Here is a 21947-nt window from a genome sequence, read left to right on the forward strand (position 1 = left end):
AATGAAAATAAAATGGAGGTGGGAAGAACATGTAGCCAGATGCATGAGTGGTAGACTAAGGAAGTTCTTTGGTGGATTCAAAGGAATAACAAAACAGGAGACGACAACATAATGGAAAGGAAGTAGCTGATATTAGAAAACATGTAGCAACAAAAGGGTTGTGTGTCACTAAAGATCATGAAGATTTCTGGAGGAGGCTGTAATTCAGTTGTCAATGACAAATAGCTGCTGGTGCTAATGATTGTTGATGATCTCCTTGTACTGTAATGTTAATATGTACTTATCATTTGAAAACAGTTTCACTTCAACAAATCATTAATGAGGCTGTGTAGAATGACCAAATAGGTGATATGGAGGAAGTCGTGTCCCTTTTCCCATGCAAATGCACACCTTGCTCTTATATGTCAGTGGCAAATGATAATAGTGTTACCTTCAATCTGACACAGCTCTGGAAATTAACTAATATAGTATGACATTTGTGAATGATTTTTTTTAATATGTGGTAATCTTCTACATTATGATTTTGTTTCTTTATACTAGTAGTTACCCACAATTGTTACATAGTAGTATCCTGCTCCTGATAGGAAGGCCTCCATGAGTGTTTCCTAAACTATCCATTGCACTTGTGCAAGATGATGTGACCACAAATTTGCAAATGGAACATGATTACATAAGCAAACTAATGACATAGTAAAAACAGTATTTTGAAAATGAACCAGATGAACAAGAATTTCTTCACAGCTGCTTGTCAAAATACAATTAGGTCTTTCTTACTATAGTTTCAAATGCTATGTTGCTTGTGGCTGTGTAGCTAATAGATTGATGCACAAACTGCAGTTAAATTAGACTCTCATAATTTTCTTTTCTTTTTTTCCCCTCAGATCACCAGGCTTTCAATATGACAAACATCAGTGCTGCCAGAGTCTGAACAAACTGGGACATTTTAATTGTTCCAGAATTTTAACAGCATCTTTGCATCTCAACGCTGGTCGTTTCAAGGAATAAGATGCTTATGACCAAAAGTCCAAAAACAAATAATTTGCTTAATAGGTTGCTCTCTTTAGATCGAGTGATCTGATTTATTGTGTCTCAAATTTATTTTTATAACAATTTTAGAAAATTATTACAGTATTTATGTGTTATTGTGAACTCTCAGGTTTTAATTACTCTAATTTTAGACAATGATGATCATATTGCTCCATGTCTGTGTGGAAGTGAATTTGATGAAGGTATTACTTATGATGTAATGCTACATTTCTAGCTGGAAAGCATGGATTTCTTTCTGATCCTTTGTTTATTTTTACAAGAAATTTGAAATTTTGCATTTTTAAAAAAGTATCAAGTAATTTAAAAAGAATACTTTTCCTACAAGCCGTGAGTGTGTCTGTGCGGGATAGAGGGGAGAAATTGTAAGTTTGGTGGAAAAAAAGACTAAATTTTAACTTGCAATTCAGTGTGAAACTTTTAATGTGTTAGAAATTGTTCACTATCACTGGTCAATTTCTGGTGATACTACATCCAACTTATCCTAAAACAATAAAGTAATAATGTAATTATATCCTTCTCTGAAATTAAATACTTGAAGAAAAAGCTCCAATGTAGGAAGATTAGAATTATCAGCATTACTACAGAAAGAAAGTATCACTGGGGTTTATAAATAGAATACACAGCAGCATTATTTTGAATATATTTATTGTGAGAATATTTTGTGGAACTAGCACAACATTTTGTGTAGTGTAAGCTATATTTTGGAGTTTTTCTTTGTTTGAACATTAAACAAGGATCAATTACAGTATGCAGCCATTAATTTGGAATGACACTTTATTAACATGATTATATTCTGTTCCTATATGAGGAGCACAAAATTTCATTTCAGGTGATCTCCATGTGTTGGATTGATTGTATGTTGCACATTCCTTTGCCTTTCACTGCCACATGTGTTTCCATTAAAAAGCCTTACATAGCCATTTTCTAATGGAGACCACTCACTCAAATATATTATGTGCTGATGTGTTTCATTGACATAGGCGCAAGTCAATATGGCATGAAATTTTGAACATGTAATTGTTCACAAATTAAACCACTGATTGTTTGTAATGTCATGCTGTGCAAACTGTGGAGAGTGTAATGATTTATAATCAGATGACTTTGTTATTGAGGAGACATTAAATCTTAATTGTCCTTCCTTTTTTCTACTTTCCTAATGCAACATTAGTATTAATTATACAATTTTTTGTGCTAGTTGGTGGTGAATAGTACTGCTCAGTTTAAAGAAAATGTGAATATTTCTTTGACTTTGCCATTTAACTGGTAGATATAAGTATTTGGCAAGATAAAAGTGTGTTGGAAATAATTTTGTTTAAAAATGAAAATATTTTGTACCTTATGTCAAGGAAACAATGAACATGTAAAAGAAGTTAAGTGGCTTGCAGACACACAGGCTCTGCAATTTCAGTAACTTGGATTTTAGTATAATCAGATGTGCAAGATGTTTTTGGTCATTTTTAAACTCCTCTTTGTCCTGCAGTATGAACACAGAGCTAGTTTCATGTTCTGTAGTGAATGTTGCATTTACACTGTTGATTGTGAAAAGCACTTAACATTGTTGTATCAAAGAAATGTTATTTAGATATACCTACTCCTCAGTGTTAAAAAAATCATAATCGGGCTGACAGGAGAATTTTATGTTTTAGTCTTGAAAAACAGTGGCATACATTTGAAAACATGATGATGTTCAAAAAGAACGTAAGTTTGGTCTGACTGCTGCACAACACATTTTGTGAAAAGACACATGGATGACAGTTTCTGTAGCCTGATTGTGATTCATGTCAATGTTGAATGTGATCTTTAATTTAACACCTGCATGTTCTACTGTTTTGTTTTTGGTTTTGTAATCTGTTTTCTGTCAGCCTTCATTTTAATAAACAGTCTTTAAGTAATTAGTTACTTGATTCAGATTTGAGATGATTTTGAGAAACAGATTTTTCTTTGTAGTTTTTTTCAATTTTGTAGTACTGTAGCAAATGAAAAAAAGCTATTTTTATCTCACTATATACAATCATGTTCGAGAGTCTTAGGTACTGAGAAGGTACTGAGATTTGAAGTAAATTCACAACCAAACTAGTTAAACTGTTGACTTCATATTTGTCATCTGTTATGTACCTTGTATTTTGTGATTCTCAGTTTGTATGTTTGAGAGATATTTAAATTCTCTCTCTGCCACACACTGTTAGGTGGCTTGCAGACTATAAATGTTGATGTCTTAATGTATGGGCAGCATTAAGAGACTTTAATTTATAATATGTAATTCTTTTAATGCTCTGTGTCATCATTCCTACTGAACGCTAATGAGAGTTCGGTATACAGTATTTACAAATTCAGGTCAATATTTTGTGTGCACAAGAATCATTATTTTTGTAATAAATTCTAGTCGTTGATAATTGTAATTTTTCTCTGGATATGGCAGTTTCATTATAAGTGTGAAAAGAAACTAATTATGCTGCGTGTGTGTTCAAAATGGAACAAATATATAAACACTCAAGATAAAAATGAATTTCTTATTTCTCCTTTTTTCTTTTTAAAGTTTCTAATATACACAATTATATTCCTAATTGAATTATCAGAATGTGTGATTTCCTACTGTCGAGTTGGACAAAGTTGATGCATAATACTACAGTTTTTTAGTGCAGACTTTTCTGTTCATATGAATTTTGGAAGCAAATGTGTTAATACAGTGTTTAGTGTACTACTGGCTTTACACAAGTTGATATAGTCAGTCATAGATGACAGAAGACTTGGAATAGAGGATGACAAAACAAACACAGACTACATTTTCAAATCTTCCTTCAGAAAGGAACTACTGTGCCCAGTAGTTGTAAGAAAGCGCATCACACGCATCTGCAAGAAATGTAGCAGAAGTGATCCACAAAACTACTGACCAGGCTTATTCATAGCCATGTGTTGCAGAATATTAGAATGTATTCTGAGCTCAAACATAATGAAGTATCTCAAACAGAATGACCTCAAACACACCAACCAGCATGGATTGTGGAAACATTGGTCACATGCTACCCAGATTTTCTCACCTCTTAACGGCCACAGATGAAGACGATTTCGTGGCTGCAGTATTACCTGAGTTCAGAAAAGCATTTGACTCAGTACAACACCACTATTTATCATCATACGGGATATTTATGTTCATATAGGGTATCAAATGAAATTTGTGACTGAATTGCAGGTTTGTTTGTAGGGTGATGCAGCTTATTATCTTGGGTGGAGAACCATCAACAGGTTGTAGGATTAACTTCAGTGATGTTTCACGGAAGCATTTTGGGACCCTTGTTGCTCACGTTACGAACATTCTTGCGATGGATGATCTCCTACATATACGGAAATCATATACAAACATTTATGCTGCTTTTGAAGTAAGGACGATCAACAGTGAAAAGGTTGTCCTCCAAACCAAATTACTTGATTCTTAATCCAAAAAATATTTTATTTGGTTATGAGAGACTAATGATTTACCAAGTGTGTTGCAAATGATACATTTGGTCAGTGTTGATATATTAGAATAGGAAGTAAAAACATTTCCAGCTTTAGAACAAAATGGTAACATTCAGATGAAACGAGAAAGGAAATTAAACCGGAGTTAAATGCCCAAAAAATGAAATAAATCATATCAAACTGACTGTAATCATATAAAATTAATTGTTGGTAAGTCAGGTGCCAGGTTGAGATTCATGGGAGAGTCCTTAGAAAATGTAGCCCACAACAAAGGGGGTGGCTTACAAAACACTCATTCAACCTATACTTGAGTATTGCTCATCAGTGTGGGATCCGTACCAGGTCGGGGTGACTGAGGAAATAGACGAGATCCAAAGAAGAGTGGCGCGTTTCTTCATAGGATTATTTGGTAAGCGTGACAGCATTACGGAGATGTTTAGCAAACTCAAGTGGCAGACTCTGCAAGAGAAGCACTCTGTATCGCGGTGTAGCTTGCTGTCCAGGTTTAGAGAGGGTGTGTTTCCGGATGAGGTATCGAATATATATTGCTTCCCCCTACTTATACCTCCCGAGGAGATTACGAATGTAAAATTAGAGAGATTCGAGCGCGCACAGAGGCTTTGCGGCAGTCTTTCTTCCCGCAAACCGTACACAACTGGAACAGGAAAGGAAGATAATGACAGTGGCACGTAAAGTGCCCTCCGCCACACACCATTGGGTGGCTTGCGGAGTATAGGTGTAGATGTAATTGTTATTGTGAGAATAAATTACAATGGCTAGACTCATCCAGGAGATCGTACTAACAGACGTCACTAGATCACGGGACAAATGAAAGTTCAAAAATTGAACTAAATCATGCATGCAATCTTTCGATTATGTATTAGTTTCTGTTGTTACATGTAACCTACATCCCAGAGGATATTGCGGGTTGTTCTTCACAGTTGCTCAAACACAGCACTACAGAATGGTAGGGGTGGGGAGGTGACACCATCCTGGTGGAGAATTAGGATTAGTGCAGGCAGGTGAGAGGGTGAGTGAACATTAAATTTCATCATTCTGGCAACCATGGGAATCTATACTGCATGCTTTGGCTTTTTATGAACATCTGACACTTTCAAACTGCATTTTGCCTCAGTCCTTTTGTAGTTGGAATTGAATTGACTTTAAAACTGAACAAATACTCAACAATAATACACATTTCTGCAGGACATGGTGTAGGGGGCAGTGACGTACTTACATGTTTTGTGCAGCAATGTTGTCAGTGCCCCCAGTGAGGTATGACAGGAATGAGAGGGGTGTGTCAGCTGGTGGTTCCATGCAACGAATGAGAAAACAGTGGGCAGGTGATATGCTTGGAAGCAAGAGACATTGCAACATTCTCACATCAGTATAGAAGCAGTCTGCTATGTATACAGAAAAAAACAGCAGTGTTCTCAGGTCTCACTATAAGTACAACCTCAGAAATCGCAACATATTTGGAAGAAACAGCCAAATATTTGTGACAACAAAGATATAAATTTTACAGGTGTGCTGCTGTTATGACGATGATGATGTTTTAAAATAATGACAACACAGACTACAGGCTTAGTATGCAAAAAAAGGTGGTGGCAAACCATTTCTTTTCATTTATTTTATTCCTGCTTGTATTATCAAAATATAGACACTCAATGGAATAAGTTTAGAACAGGTAATGTTAAATTCTTAGGCAGATACTTTACGTCAATAAAACAGTTTCTAATTTTGATTAGTCAGAAGGTGTTAGAAATAAATTTTTCTCATGGACAAATTTAAAAAACAGTGTTGTCTTATGTTCAGCGTCATCTTATACTTGGGTAAATATGGCAGTTTGTACTATAGTAAGAGAGTAGTGTAGATTTGTGCCATCCATAGCATCACTGTCATTTATCTTGAACATGCCAATGGCCACTGAAGACAGCTCAGTCTGGCACCAGCCTCCATTCGAGAAGTACCAGGAGCATAGTTCATTTATTTGTGCATTGTAGTACAAGCTTATAATTAGAAGTGAGTCACTTATTTAGCTCTCTCCATGTGCTTTTGTAGTTTAATCTTAAATTTCTTGCAGGTTTATGCAGTGTAGATTTCCATCACTTTCAGCATGGATAGGGCTGTGAATACTGTGCTCGGATGGGAGCTGAATTGGAATTCCTTTGCTCACAGCTTCAGATTATGCTGTCTTTGGTCATGTAACTTAAGGCTGTTGCCAATTAGCATCACTATGGGGGGATAGAAATGGGATCCAAGGGACATCCAGCATGTCCTACATGTAACTCAATCAGTCCAGTGCTGTGGTTGGCCCATTTATTGACAGCATTTAAGTTGGTCCTTCACCTGTCCTTCCCATTTTGTCTGACATGGGTTTCAGGCGCTAACTGCAGATGATAAAGATTCTGGGCCATTTACCATCATTTACCTTGTTTCAGAGGAAGCGTCTCAGTCTGAAAGATTGGACATTCACAGAGGAAGGGATTATTGGTAGTTGGGAGGCCCAATATGAGATGTGTAATGGAGCCCCTTAAGTATATGGCCGCCAAGAAGGAGCAGAAATCCAATGTGCACTCTGTGGGCATACTGGAGAGGGCAGGGCAGTGGGGGATCATCCGAAATGTGGAACGGGTGCTTCCCGATACCGTAAAAGTGAACAGGGTGCAGCTAATTGCAGGTGATAGCTCATGTTGGTACTACATATACATCTTATATCTATGTGACTACTCTGTAATTTGCACTTAAGTGCCTGGCAGAGGGTTCATTGAACCACCTTCAAACCATTCCTCTACTTTTCTACAATCGAACAGTGCATCGGAAAAAAGAAACACTCAAATTGTTTCATTAGAGCTCTGATGTCTATTATTTCATTGTGATGATCATTTCTCTCTGTGTAGGTGGGTTTCAAAAAAATATTTTTGCATTCAGAGGAGAACAGTATCTGAAATAATTGACAGTTCAACACGAAAGGTAGTCTACTTCGCATATTTTCATACGCTTATGTCATATGGTATTATTTTTTGGGGTAATTCTTCTGATTCAAAAAGGGTATTTTTGGCTCAAAAACGGGCTGTTCGAGCTATATGTGGTGTAAGTTCGAGAACCTCTTGTCGACCACTGTTCAATAGTCTTGGAATTCTCTGACATTGCCCTCACAGTATATACTTTCTTTAATGTCGTTTGTTGTTAGCAATATTAGCTTATTCCCAAGAGTTAGCAGCTTTCACTCGGTTAATACTAGGCAGAAATCAAATCTGCATGTGGAGTGCACTTCCATGACTCTTGTGCAGAAGGGAGTGCACTATTCTGCTGCATCCGTTTTCAATAAGCTACCACAAGAACTCAAAAATCTTAGCAGTAGCCCAAACTCTTTTAAGTCTAAACTGAAAAGTTTCGTCATGGCTCACTACTCCTATTCTGTCGAGGAGCTCCTGGAAGAGCTGAAAAATTAAGCAAATTCCAGTGTTACATTGTTGATTTTCTTTATTTAAACTTACGAATTGTCGCCTGAATATGTTTCTTATATTTCATTTCATCTGTTTCTACTATCGTGTTATAATTTCATGTATTGACTCGTTCCATGACCATGGAGACTTCTCCTTAATTTTGTCCCACGGAACAATAAATAAATAAAATAAAATAAAAATAGAGAAAGTTGGTGCTCCAAATTTTGTGAAAATATCTCACCACAATGCAAAGTGCTTTTCCTTTAATGATTGCCACGGCAACTCATGAATTGATAGCCTATAGATCTGAGTGATTTATCTTGTAACTGAAATTTAACAGATTCCTTTCAGTACACAAGTGGATCGCCTCACACTTTCTCTTATTTAGAGTCACTTTCCACTTCTTGCTCCATACAGATGTCATGTCTCTATCAGTTTGCAATTGGTTTTGATCTTCTGATGACTTTACTAGATGATAAATGACAGCATCATCTGCAGATAATCTAAGAGGGCTGCTCAGATTGTCTCCTAAGTTGTTTACATAGATTAGTAACAGCAGAGGCCCAATAACACTTCCCAGGGGAAGGCCAGATATCACTTCTGATTTACTTGACTTTCCACAAGTTACTACAAACTGTGATCTTTCTGACAACAAATCATGAATCCAGTTGCATAGACAAGTTGGTACTCCTTGGGCATGCAGTTTGATTAGAAGTCACTTGTGAGGAGCAATCTCAAAAGCCTTTTAGATATCTGGAAATGTGGAATCAGTTTGAGCTCTCCTGTTGATAGCACTCATTACCTCATGTGAATAAAGAGTCAGTTGTTTCACAAGAATGATACTTTCTCAATCTGTGCTGACTTGTGTCACTACATCATTTTCTTCGATGTACATAATTATTTTCAAAAACAGTATGTGTCATAAATCCTACTGCAGACCTACTTCAGTGTGACAATGTCTGTTGCTTTTGAATTGGAAAAGATTCTCTCTGGTGCCTGGCAGCTATCTGAAATGCTAAGGAGAGCCAGTCTTGCTTACAAGACAAAGGCAGAGCTCTCTGTCTGTAGCATTGTTGACAGGACCAAGAGTCTCAGACAATTCTGTGGCCATGTAGGCTTCTTGTGCTGTATGGTGGAGAGGTGTCATAATTCAGTTTATAGAGCCAGGATCCATTGCACACTTGAGGCAGCTACATAGGCAGTGGGGACTGTATAGGTGGTAAGCAGAAAATATCATCCAAAATTCCACTAAATGCTTTTTTTGAAAATTATTTTAAGCAAGTAGCTCGTGAGTCCACGTGGAGTGTAAATGGCTATGATAGCATACTAGATCTCTTAGCAACAAACAAACCTGAGCAAATAGAGAGCACCATGATGTCAACAGCAATTATTGACCACAAAGTTGTTTTAATGAGATGCACACCATAACATCCAAAATGACCAAAAAGAAATGGAAAGTATGTGTATTTATAAAATCAGGTGAAAATACACTTCATTGCTTTCTAAGCAGCTATCTCTCATCCTCTCAAACTACCGTAACTATATAAGCATTGACCAGATGTGGCTTAAATTCAGAGACAGTATTGACGGTAATTTAGAGTTTCATACGAAGTAAATTAATAAGAGACAGAAGACAAGTACATTCAACAGGTGAGGACTATTTTGCAGAAACAACAAAAAAGCATGCCAGATGTAAAAGAACACCAATCCTCCAAAATTGGCATCGTTTTACAGAAGCATGAAACATAGCGCAGTCTTCAATGTGAAAGGCTTTTAAAAGTTTCCACAACAAAACTCTGTCTGAAAATCTGGCAGAAAATCGAAAGAGATTTTGGTCATATTTTAAGAATATCAGTGGCAAGAGACAATATCTTCACTGTGTGATAGTAATGTTTATGTTACCCATGACAGCACCCCCAAAGTGGAGCTACTAAACATGGTTTCCCAAAATTACTTCACCAAAGAAGATGCAGTAAATATTCCAGAATTTGGACCAAGAACAGCTGCTACATGAGTAATTTAAAGTAGATAACTTCATTATGTCCGCCTTCGTGGTCTCGCGGTAGCGTTCTCGCTTCCCGAGCACGGGGTCCCGGGTTCGATTCCCGGCGGGGTCAGGGATTTTTCCTGCCTCGAGACGACTGGGTGTTGTTGTGTCGTCTTCATCATCATCATTCATCCCCATTACGGTCGGAGGAAGGCAACGGCAAACCACCTCCATTAGGACCTTGCCTAGTAAGGCGGTGCGGGTCTCCCGCATCGTTCCCCTACGCTCTGTAAAGAAGCATGGGACTTCATTTCCATTTTTTTTTTTCCAACTTCATTATAGCAAAGTAATTTCAAGTCACATAACTAAAACATATCTTTTATTCCAGATTGTATCTGAATTAGGTTCCCTTCAGAGTATCTGAGGAAATAGCTCAGTTCTTGGCAGTCATATACAAACAACTACTCAACAGTAGATCTGTAGCTTCTAAAGACTGGAAAGTTGCACAAATCACTCTAATATACACGAAATAAAATACAGGGTTATTACAAATGATTGAAGCGATTTCACAGCTCTACAATAACTTTATTATTTGAAATATTTTCACAATGCTTTGCACACACATACAAAAACTCAACAAGTTTTTTAGGCATTCACATATGTTCGATATGTGCCCCTTTAGTGATTCGGCAGACATCAAGCCGATAATCAAGTTCTTCCCACACTCGGCGCAGCATGTCCCCATCAATGAGTTCGAAACCATCGTTGATGCGGGCTCGCAGTTCTGGCACGTTTCTTGGTAGAGGAGGTTTAAACACTGAATCTTTCACATAACCCCACAGAAAGAAATTGCATGGGGTTAAGTCGGGAGAGCGTGGAGCCCATGACATGAATTGCTGATCATGATCTCCACCGCGATCGATCCATCGGTTTTCCAATCTCCTGTTTAAGAAATGCTTCTGCTTTAGCCTTTTCCGTAAGATTTTCCAAACCATCGGCTGTGGTACGTTTAGCTCCCTGCTTGCTTTATTTGTCGACTTCCGCGGGCTACGCATGAAACTTGCCCGCACGCGTTCAACTGTTTCTTCGCTTACTGCAGGCCGACCCGTTGATTTCCCCTTACAGGGGCTTCGAGAAGCTTTAAACTGCGCATACCATCGCCGAATGGAGTTAGCAGTTGGTGGATCATTGTTGACCTTCGTCCTGAAGTGTCATTGCACTGTTATGATTGACTGATGTGAGTGCATTTCAAGCACGACATACGCTTTCTCGGCTCCTGTCGCCATTTTGTCTCACAGCGCTCTCGAGCGCTCTGGTGGCAGAAACCTGAAGTGCGGCTTCAGCCGAACAAAACTTTATGAGTTTTTCTACGTATCTGTAGTGTGTCGTGACCATATGTCAATGAATGGAGCTACAGTGAATTTATGAAATCGCTTCAATCATTTGTAATAGCCCCGTATTTATAAGCCAGCTGAATTATAGACCTATATACTGATTTCAATTTGGAGTAGGCTTTTCGGACGTATACCATGTTCAAAAATTATGAAATGCTTTGAAGAAGAAGAAGAAGAAGAAGAAAAAAAAACAACTTTCTATTGACATGTAACAGCACAGATTCAGAAAATATTGTTCTTGTGGAACACAACTGATTCTTTATTCAAACTAAGTAATGAATGGTATTAACATGAGCTCTCAAGTTCATTCCAGATATTTAGGGGGCTTTTGAGACCATTCCTCACAATCAGCGTCCAATCAAATGGCTTATCAATTCAGTATTGTCTCGGTTGTGCCGCTGGATTTGAGCTTCCAATAAAGTTGCATGTCAGTTGAGTATTGTATCAGCTGTGCCATTAAATTTGGGCTTTCCTGTCAGAAAGATCATAATTTTAGTAGCTGTCAGGAAGTCATTGAGTGAATGAGAAGTAGTATCTGTGGTTCCTCAGAGAAATGTTATAGGCTCTCTGCCGGTACTAATCTATACAAATGATGCAGGAGATAATCTAAGCAGCCCTCTTAAATTTTTTGCAGGTGATGCTGTTGTTTCGTGTCTTGTAAAGTCATTATGAGATCAAAACAAATTGCAAACTGATTTGGACAAGATATCTGTATGGCATGTAAAGTGACAGTTGACTGTAAACAGTAAAAAGTGAGGTCCCCCACAAGAGAACTTAAAAAAGAAATTTCAAATTTTGGTTATAGGATAAATCACAGAAATTAATTTAAAGGTTGTTGATTGAACTAAATACCTAGGAACTAAAACTACCTCGACCACATGGAGTGATCCAAAGATTGCATTTTATTGGCAGGACACTTAGAAGATGCTACAGGTATGCTAAATAAACTACCTATTGCTTAAGTGTTCTGTCCATTTACGAACTCACTGGCTACTTTCTGACAAGTGAACAAAGTGCATCTTCACTGTGGTCCTATGAGGAGCAACCTGTGACTGGGCACGCACACAACCTATAATAATTTTGGCTTGATTTCATCTAAGAGTTGGTTATGTGCTGCTGCCTTTTGGCCCCTAATAATTAGGCATTGAGGCAGCTGAACATATTAATTAGTGAAATTTTATATAATTATGCAAATGTTTTCAATTATGTTAAATCAAATTGTCGCAGATTAAACAAGGTGTATCCCAAAGGATAATGAGGTATGTATGTATGTATGTATGTACGTATCAAACTGGGGACCTAGAAACAATGGGGAGGCTTTGTCCCCGCAGTAGCCCTCAGTGGTTCACAACCTCACAACAGGCTACAGCAGTCCACTCACTTCACCACCACCCCACACTGAACCCTGGGTTATTGTGCGGTTCGGGCCCCAGTGGATTCTCCCCTCCCCACTCGGGGAATGTGGGAATGTCTCATACCAAACGAATGTAACCCCAATGTTTGCATGGCAGAGTAATTATGGTGTATTCATACTTGGAGACAGTGTTGGCACAGAAATCGCCAACATAGTGTAACTGAGGTGGAATAAGGGGAACCAGCCCACATTCACTGAGGCAGATGGAAAACCGCCTTCAAAACCATCCACAGGCTGGCCGGCACACCCGACCTCGACACTAATCCACCGGGCGGGCTATAATGAGGTAACAGTGTGTCGGTTTAAGTTCAACTTGTAACTTCACTTGCAAGTAAAGAATCAATGGAAACAAGTACATAAAAGTGGCCATATATTTCTAAGTAAAATTGATAAATGAATCACTGTATAGTGCAGAGCAAATCAAGCAGAGCATCAAAGAAATTTCTGAGCATTAACATAGGTCAGAGTTTGTACCACATGTAAAAATTTCAAATACACATTGCAGGGTTTTCTAAGTTCCACTGGAAGTCATTTAAAGAACCTCTGCTGTTCCATCTCCAAAGATCAGAAGCCCATCTTCACTCTTCCAGCACCAGCAACAAAAGACCATGAAGTTTTCCTGCTTGCCTCCTCCAGAGCTTAGTCACATGACCAACTACTGTAGTTAAGTTCACTACTTTCCTTGGCCAACCTTATTGGAATACACTGTTCTGTATATATTACAAAATTTTAATATACATATTCTTAAATTTACTTATGTGTATGTCTTATTCCATAACTAATGTCTCTATTTTGTCCTTTCAATTTATTATTTTTACTTCTGTTTTGAATGGAAATCTCTGAAGCTAGTCAAATACATGTCTGTACAGTACTTGTTGCTGTGGCACTACAAGATTCAAAGCACATTTCTTACTGTTTTTACAAACATAACAAATAATATTTACATAAATTATTACATCTTACTCTTTATTACTATGTCAATATGCTGATGCTCTGATGCTAAATAAGTGTGTGTGCCGAATTCTGTTTTATCACAATTTAATCAAAATTATTAATAATTTAACAGTTTGTTTTCATGCATATCACACAGCAAGCTAGTTCATCTGTAACTGAGATCATGAACTATTTGGTGTTGTAGTGTACATGTTAAGTTGTCTGCTAATAGTTATTATGCATCATAAATAAACAAACATTTGAACTTTAATGATCATTAAGCATGAAGACTTATAAATGTGTTAATAATTTGTGTTGAGGGCTTCTATTAATTCCAGAAATGTCCTTATATCTGCTGTACCTCAACAGTAGGCAGTCTGGGCAATTTTAGTAGATATATAATACTTTTGACATACTCAGTTGCCAAGCCACATTAGCTTTCACCTTCTCATAGTGCTCGAAAGATCGGTCAATCTGCTTATTTTATCACACATTGTCTTTTTTGCATTTTGCTGCATGGTATGAGATCCTTGATAGATAAGACTTACAAAGGACATTGAGGAAGTTCAAAGAATGGCAGCTTATTTTGCATTATCATGAAACAGTAGGAGGTTGTGGTGACATGTTCCTATAGTTAAGGCTCACTACAGTATCGCCTCCTTTCCCCATTGTAAAAAGAGGAACAGTGATATGTTCACAAGTAATTACAGTAAGTTGTTTAGCTGATTTTAAACTGGCACCTATAGTGGAAAAGTGAAAGACAGAGAGTATTTTCTCTTTAACATTATCATTTCTTCTTGTTCTATTCATGCATGGAATGTAGGAAGAACATACCCCTGTGGTCTAAGTTCACCTTGTAGTCTGTACAGGATGTGTATGAAAGTACTGAAGTGTATTTGTTTATTCTACCATGTTTTATTGACATTTCAAAAGGAGATTTTTGTAAATCATGAAGCATCTTTCTTCAAGTTCAGATGCCTCAGCATTTTTATGACAATCTTGCCTAAAAAAAGTAACATGTACTCTGTGCTTCTTTTACATACTTGATGTTCTCTTTAGTCCAGTCTACCATACTGTGACCACTGATGTTTATAGCAATCCATAAGTTACTGGGGTCATTGCTGGATGGACTATATGATCCTTATGGAAACACAATAAGAGTGTCTGCTCGACAGATCCACTCAGCATCAAATCCACTTACATAAAGAGGCACAACTTTAGCCAGCCTCACTTCTGTTTCATTAGCATCTCATGCATGAGTTCTATATTATTATTCCCTGATACTTCTACAACACATTCCGAACAACTTCTTCTCTGTGCTCTGCTTATGATGAGCAGGTATATTAACTGTTCAGCCGCATTGTGGGTGGTGCACACTGCAATGAAAGGATGTGTCCAGGTAGCCAAAGAACAATATAACTTTATTCCACAATACCTTTGGCAAAAACAACTGAATACAGCTTCTGAATTAATATTACTGAACGTCAACCTAATCTGAGGACAAAAGTTTAACAGTAATGTAATAACATATTTTACACCACGAAGTTAAGTACAAAGTCTGTCCTAGTAGAGTAACACCAACACAGACCAAAGTCCATATATTCAGGGATGATGCTCTAGCGATACCTTAGAGGGTTGGACATGATATGTGAGGATGTAGAATCTGATTGATGTGTGCTGCTCTCTGGCAAATGGAACTCTGATTGTGGGACCACTAGCACAGTTGGCTCTTGGCCACAGAACTGTACCTGTGAACTCCCAATGTCAACTGATTGGATAGCAGCAGGGTGCAATCCTATGAATCCATCCAGTGGAGGAATACCTGTAAATTGGGTCAGTGTCGCACGGTTCACTGAGGTGAGCTAGTGCTGGTGATAAAGAGTGCTGTATCTGGCAGATGTGGCATTACTAGATCAAAATGTGCCAGCCACAGATATCACATTCCTCTTCTCTATAGAGGAGATGGTGGAGCTACCTCACTGTGTAGTCAATGGCTGTGACGTAAGTGACATCTGAGGATACAGAAGCCCCACTGCCCCAAGGGAAGATGGTGGCACCATTAGGAAGAAGTGAACATGGAAAGGCTGTGGTTGAGGAAAGGGACTATACCACTGAAGATGGCATGACCTGGAAAGGCTAAGCTCGTGGCAAAACTTCCGCAACCAGAGAACAGGAGCAGTGAGCAAGCCCAACTGAAGTCCTGTGATGGCACTTCAAAGAGAAAAGGCAGGCACTCTGTGGAGAGTAAAAGGCCCTGGAGGTCACAGGAGACAGCTATGGCTGGAGACATCTGGGACCAGCAACCAGTGTGGTGCAGTGCAGAGCAGAGCCCAGGAGAAGGCATGTCACACACCACAAAATTGCCTGTTGGAGCAGAAACCATGTGCATGAGGCAAAAATGACCTTCACTCCAGAAGGAAGAAGCCCAGGAGAGGAAGCAGGGCTCCAAGTATGTGGGCTGACCATCAGCAACAGGCAAAAAGGATGGCTGAACCAAGGAAAACAATAATGCAAGGGAAATGTGTGGTCACTAGAGTCAACAGAGGATGGAATGATGACACCATCAGACAGAGATGGGGAGTTCATAGAGGGGACAGGAGGCAAGGCCACAAGAATATCAAGATAGGGTCCAATGGTGGGGGACTCGGAGAGGTTTGGGGGGCACGAGTGCCGGCAATGAGGGCGCTGGTGGTGTTGGTTCCTGAGGAGGTGCTGGAGCCTGATGCAGAGGCACTGGAGCTTGATGAGCAGGCACTACAAGCTGAGGAAGCACTGCAGTCTGAGGAGTCACCAGAGCTGGAGGAGTCACTGAAGCTTACAGAGTTGTGAAGCCTGAGGAGGAGCTGGGGCTGGTGGTGGTGCAGGGGCTGGTGGAGGTGCTGGGGCCTATGGAGGAGCTGGGGCCAGTGGAAGTGCCAGGTAGAGTGGAGGCACTGGAGCCAGTGGAAGTGCCAGGTAGAGTGGAGGCACTGGAGTCTGTGAAAGTGCTGGGGCTACTGGAGGTGCTGGGGACTGTGGAGGTGCTGGTCCCTGTGGAACTGCTGGAATGCTGAGTCATGGAGCAAGTGTGTCAGCCATATGAGGAAGGTGGACCACAAACCTAAGATGTTGTCCACCAAAAGAGGCCACAAATCACCACACTGAGAGGAACTGCAGAAATAGCTATCAGTGCTTAGCCTGTGTCTCATCATGACTAGAAATAAGCCTATCATTATCAATGTCAGCCTCAATAAAGTGAAAATTAGTTGTCATCTTGAAAAAAAATGATAATAACAAACAAGGATCATCAAGCAAAAGAAGCAGTGTGCTCTTCCTAATGGACAGCCACAGCAGAAAACTGTCTAGCATTTTATGAGAGATAAATCAAGAGATACAAGCATGGTAAAACCTAGAACAGGAAGTAAACACATTATAGACATTAACATCCAAATTAAAATAATGCTAGAAAATGTCTTTATTGTCTGGGTAATGGGCTCGGATCATGATGTAAAAAAATGAAGCAGGTGTTTGTAAAAAAGCTTTGCAGAATTTTGTGGAAGGGGATTAATTGAGAGATAAAGTAGCTGCTACAGTGACTCATAGGCATGATCTAATTTGTAGTTAATGTGCGAATAAATAAATTTGAAAAACAATTATTAAAATAAAGAAACTGTGTTCTGAATACACTAGTGATGCCTTATAAGTAAGCTGCATCGTAACCTACACAGCATACATGGGATGCACTTAAACTATGAAGAGGAATTTTTTGTTGTTGATCACATTAATGAAATAATTAAAAAAACTGAAATGGAATAAAATTAATTACCAGTTTTCTTTACACCCTTCAGGTTACCGTGAGGAAAATGAAAGGAACAAGAAAAAAGGAAGACAGTGCAACACTAGTGGTCACCTGAATTTAAATTAAAGGTGTGTGGTGCTGTTAAGTATGACACACAACCACGAAGCTGAGAAGGAACTGTTCTAAAAATTTATCACCATAGTGTACAGTCCACGCATAATAAGATCGATGAAATTAGTCTACTTCTAACAGATAAGCTAAATGATATCTCAGTAATAGCCATTTCTGAGCACTGGCTTAACCCTGAATCAGTTTGAAATATGACAATAACTAACTTCATTTTGTCTATCTACTATTGTAGGGTATCTTAGTGATTTACATAAAGGAAAATATAGATTTTATTAGCCTACCATACTTAACTTGAATAAATGACAAAAAGTACAATCACACTGCACCTACAAAAATTACTAAGTTCAATCTGGTTATTGCTGAAGTTAACTGATCACCATCTACAAATTTTGAACTTTTCTTAAATGAACTGGAAACAAAGTAATTAAAATGGAATGTGATTTGATTATGTGTGGAGACTTCTACATTGATTGATCTTCTTAAAAATAACAGAAACAGGGAGACCCTTTGAACCTTGCTACATCCTACAATTTAAAGTCTGATGTAAATGCTGCTACCTGAGTAACAGACACCTACAAAACATCTTTAGATCAGGTTACAGTCAAGAAGAAGTTATAGACTTAACTAAAAATTTTCAATACAGGCTTTAATACCCATCAAGCCCAAATACTAAGCTTGAAAGTATAAGGAAATATTGGGAACAACATGTCTTTAATAATCACATGTAGATGCAATAGTCAGACAAAATAAACTACTTCAGCAGCTTAAGAAACAAAGAAGATATTCATAGTATTAAAAATTTAACAAGGTAAATAAAAAAATTAACACCGTCATCATTATATTAACCAATTACACTAGACTCTCACTAATCTAGTGGTTCATTGCACATATGGGTGTCAGATTAGTGGAAGTGCTGTATTATAGAGAGTTTTTGAAATTTAATGTAAACACATAGGGCCTGTGCTTTATTAAATGCAAAGATACATTCATTTCCATAGAAAACTTAGTCCTTGAGTGGGTACAGGTAGAGTAGTATCACTCACTCTGAAACATATCCTGATTTTTAGTTGTCACAATGATGAAATGTGATGGTGGCATGCTGTATCACACAACTGTTTCACAAGCATTACATCAGTGCTGTACATATCTGGCAGTTGTGTAGTGTACTCCACAAAAATGTCTGCAACTTCAGCACCAGCAGTGTGAGAAATCTTCATGCTCTCTCTTCCTAAGTCCTCTTCTTCCTGACTTCCATCATTACTTTCCTGCATTCTTTGATTATCCGTTTGCTGGAGTTTGGTCTCTCTTGCAGTTTTCATCATTCATCCACTTAACAACATCTTTATCAATGTCTCCTTCTTCTGGAGGCCTGTGGATTACATCAATGTTAGTAAATGATGATTCTGAATTGAGTGGCTCATAACTGTCACTCAGTACTGGTTCCAACTCCATGTCAATGGAAGGCCAAACTTTTTTCCAGCTTTTCATTATAATAGCATCCTCAACTATATAACATACTTCTGCTGTTTGGAAAACAACATAATGTAAGTTTATTGCTTTCCACACCTTCAACATAAACTTGGTAGAGTTTTTTCACATTTATTCAGCGAGATGACAAGAAATGCTGGTCAATAAAGAGGTTAATTGATAAGGTTAATTGATTCCAAAATTCTGTGGTCAATGGCCCAAATCAGGGCTGTAACACTAGGTGTAAGAAAGAGCACCTGTATACCTCAGACTTTAGAGGGACATCAGAAGGATGACTGGGAGCATTATCAGTTATAGGGATAGCTTTCAGCGGATTTTTCTTCTTCTTCGGCTATTTCACACAGTTTGTAAAAAAAACTACAAAACTGTAGAGTCACCGAAATCATATATTTCTGTCCATCCATACCTTCTTCTGATCACAGTATTGAACTGACAGTGTGTTTCTGTCATTATGTTGAAACATGGATATTGTGATTTTCCAATCACAATGAGTGGTATTTTATGACCCCCATTTGCATCACAGCACACAATTAATGCTATGTGCGCCTTTTCTGTTGTTTGTACTCATGAGACACAACTAATACACTACTGTCCATTAAAATTGCTACACCACGAAGATGACGTGCTACAGATGCGAAATTTAACTGACAAGAAGAAGATGCTGTGATATGCAAATGATTAGCTTTTCAGAGCATTCACACAAGGTTGGCGCCGGTGGCGACACCTACAATGTGCTGACATGAGGAAAATTTCCAACTGATTTCTCATACACAAACAGCAGTTGACCAGTGTTGCCTGGTGAAACGTTGTTGTGATGCCTCGTGTAAGGAGGAGAAATGCGTACCAACTTTGATAAAGGTCAGATTGTAGCCTATCGTGATTGCGGTTTATCGTATTGCGACATTGTTCCTCACGTTGGTCAAGATCCAATGACTGTTAACAGAATATGGACTTGGTGGGTTCACAGAACGCCGTGCTGGATCCCAACGGCCTCATATCAGTAGCAGTCAAGATGACAGGCATCTTATCCGCATGGCTGTAACAGATTGTGTAGCCATGTCTCGTTCCCTGAGTCAACAGATGGGGACGTTTGCAAGACAACAACGATCTGCATGAACATTTCAATGATGTTTGCAGCAGCATGGACTATCAGCTCGGAGACCATGGCTGCAGTTACCCTTGACGCTGCATCATAGACAGGGGTGCCTGCGATGGCGTACTCAACGACAAACCTGGGTGCACGAATGGCAAAACGTCATTTTTTTTTTTATGAATCCAGGTTCTGTTTACAGCATCATGATGGTCGCATCCATGTTTGGCGACATCACGTTGAACAGACATTGGAAGCGTGTATTCGTCATTGCCCTACATTTCAGCAGCATAATGCATGACTGCATGTTGCAGGTCCTGTACGGGCCTTTCTGGATACAGAAAATGTTCGGCTGCTGCCCTGGCCAACACATTCTCCAGATCTCTCACCAATTGAAAACGTCTGGTCAATGGTGGCCGAGCAACTGGCTCGTCACAATACGCCAGTCACTACTCTTGATGAACTGTGGTATTGTGTTGACGCTGCATGGGCAGCTGGACCTGTACACGCCATCCAAGCTCTGTTTGACTCAATGCCCAGGCATATCAAGGCCATTATTACGGCCAGAGGTGGTTGTTCTGGGTACTGATTTCTCAAGATCTATGCACCCAAATTGTGTGAAAATGTAATCACATGTCAGTTCTAGTATAATATATTTGTCCAATGAATACCCGTTTATCATCTGCATTTCTTCTTGGTGTAGCAATTTTAATGACCAATAGTGTATTTTTGAGGCAAGCATTTTATAAAAGATCTCTTTATCATTAGCTTCCTCTGGTGACTGTCAGCCACCACATACCATGTCATGTTTTGCAGTTTTATAGCCAGCTCATGCTTACTGTAAATAAATTTTGGCTGCCAAGTTGTCAAATAAATGCAACTGTTTTTTCCTTTATTATTGAGCAAATGGTTGGAATTCCTTTACTACATTGTCGTATGGACCATCTATAAACAGCTACATCCAGTTCTTCATTTTCACTCTTTTGCATAACCTTCCATTTCCCCAACTTGCTGTCCATTTGGATTGCATACTATAGAAGAACATATTTTTTATGCCATTAATAGTTGCTTGTCCAACATTGTACTGAGTAGCAACGGCTTTCTGTAAAGAACCTGGGTTCAACTAATCTAAAATTTCAAGTTTCTGCTAGGGCTCTAGTGATATATATATATATATATATATATATATATATATATATATATATATATATATATATATAGCTTTACTTCTGCCAGTACCTCGTCTCCTTCCTTCCAAACTTTACATAAGCTCTCCTGCGAACCTTGCAGAACTAGCACTCCTGAAAGAAAGGATATTGTGGAGACATGGCTTAGCCACAGCCTGGGGGATGTTTCCAGAATGAGATTTTCACTCTGCAACAGAGTGTGCGCCGTTATGAATCTTTCTGGCAGATTAAAACTGTGTGCCAGACCGAGACCGAACTTGGGACCTTTGCCTTTCGCGGGCAAGTGCTCTACCAACTGAGCTACCCACGCATGACTCACGGCCCATCCTCACAGCTTTACTTCTGCTAGTACCTTGTCTCCTACCTTCCGAACTTTACAGAAGCTCTCCTGCGAACCTTGCAGAACTAGCACTCCTGAAAGAAAGGATATTGCATAGACTTGGCTTAGCCACAGCCTGGGGGTTGTTTCCACAATGAGATTTTAACTCCACAGTGGAGTGTGCGCTGTTATGAAACTTCCTGGCAGATTAAAACTGTGTGCCGGACCGAGACTTGAACTCGGGAACTTTGCCTTTCGTGGGCAAGTGCTCTACCA

The 21947-nt window shown here is 38.8% G+C and overlaps 1 protein-coding gene across 2 annotated transcripts in view; it reads left to right on the top strand.

Moving 5' to 3' along the window:
* Positions 1-3532, top strand: part of LOC124554898 (5-aminolevulinate synthase, erythroid-specific, mitochondrial) — a 106387-nt gene extending 102855 nt beyond the window's left edge. For both annotated transcript variants that reach the window (XM_047128586.1, XM_047128587.1), the window contains exon 11: positions 882-3532. The gene's annotated coding sequence lies outside the window, so the exon portion shown is untranslated. The remainder of the gene's footprint in view (positions 1-881) is intronic.
* The last annotated feature ends 18415 nt before the right edge of the window (positions 3533-21947 follow it).

This window comes from Schistocerca americana, chromosome X, assembly GCF_021461395.2.
Source record: "Schistocerca americana isolate TAMUIC-IGC-003095 chromosome X, iqSchAmer2.1, whole genome shotgun sequence".
NCBI lineage: Eukaryota > Metazoa > Arthropoda > Insecta > Orthoptera > Acrididae > Schistocerca > Schistocerca americana.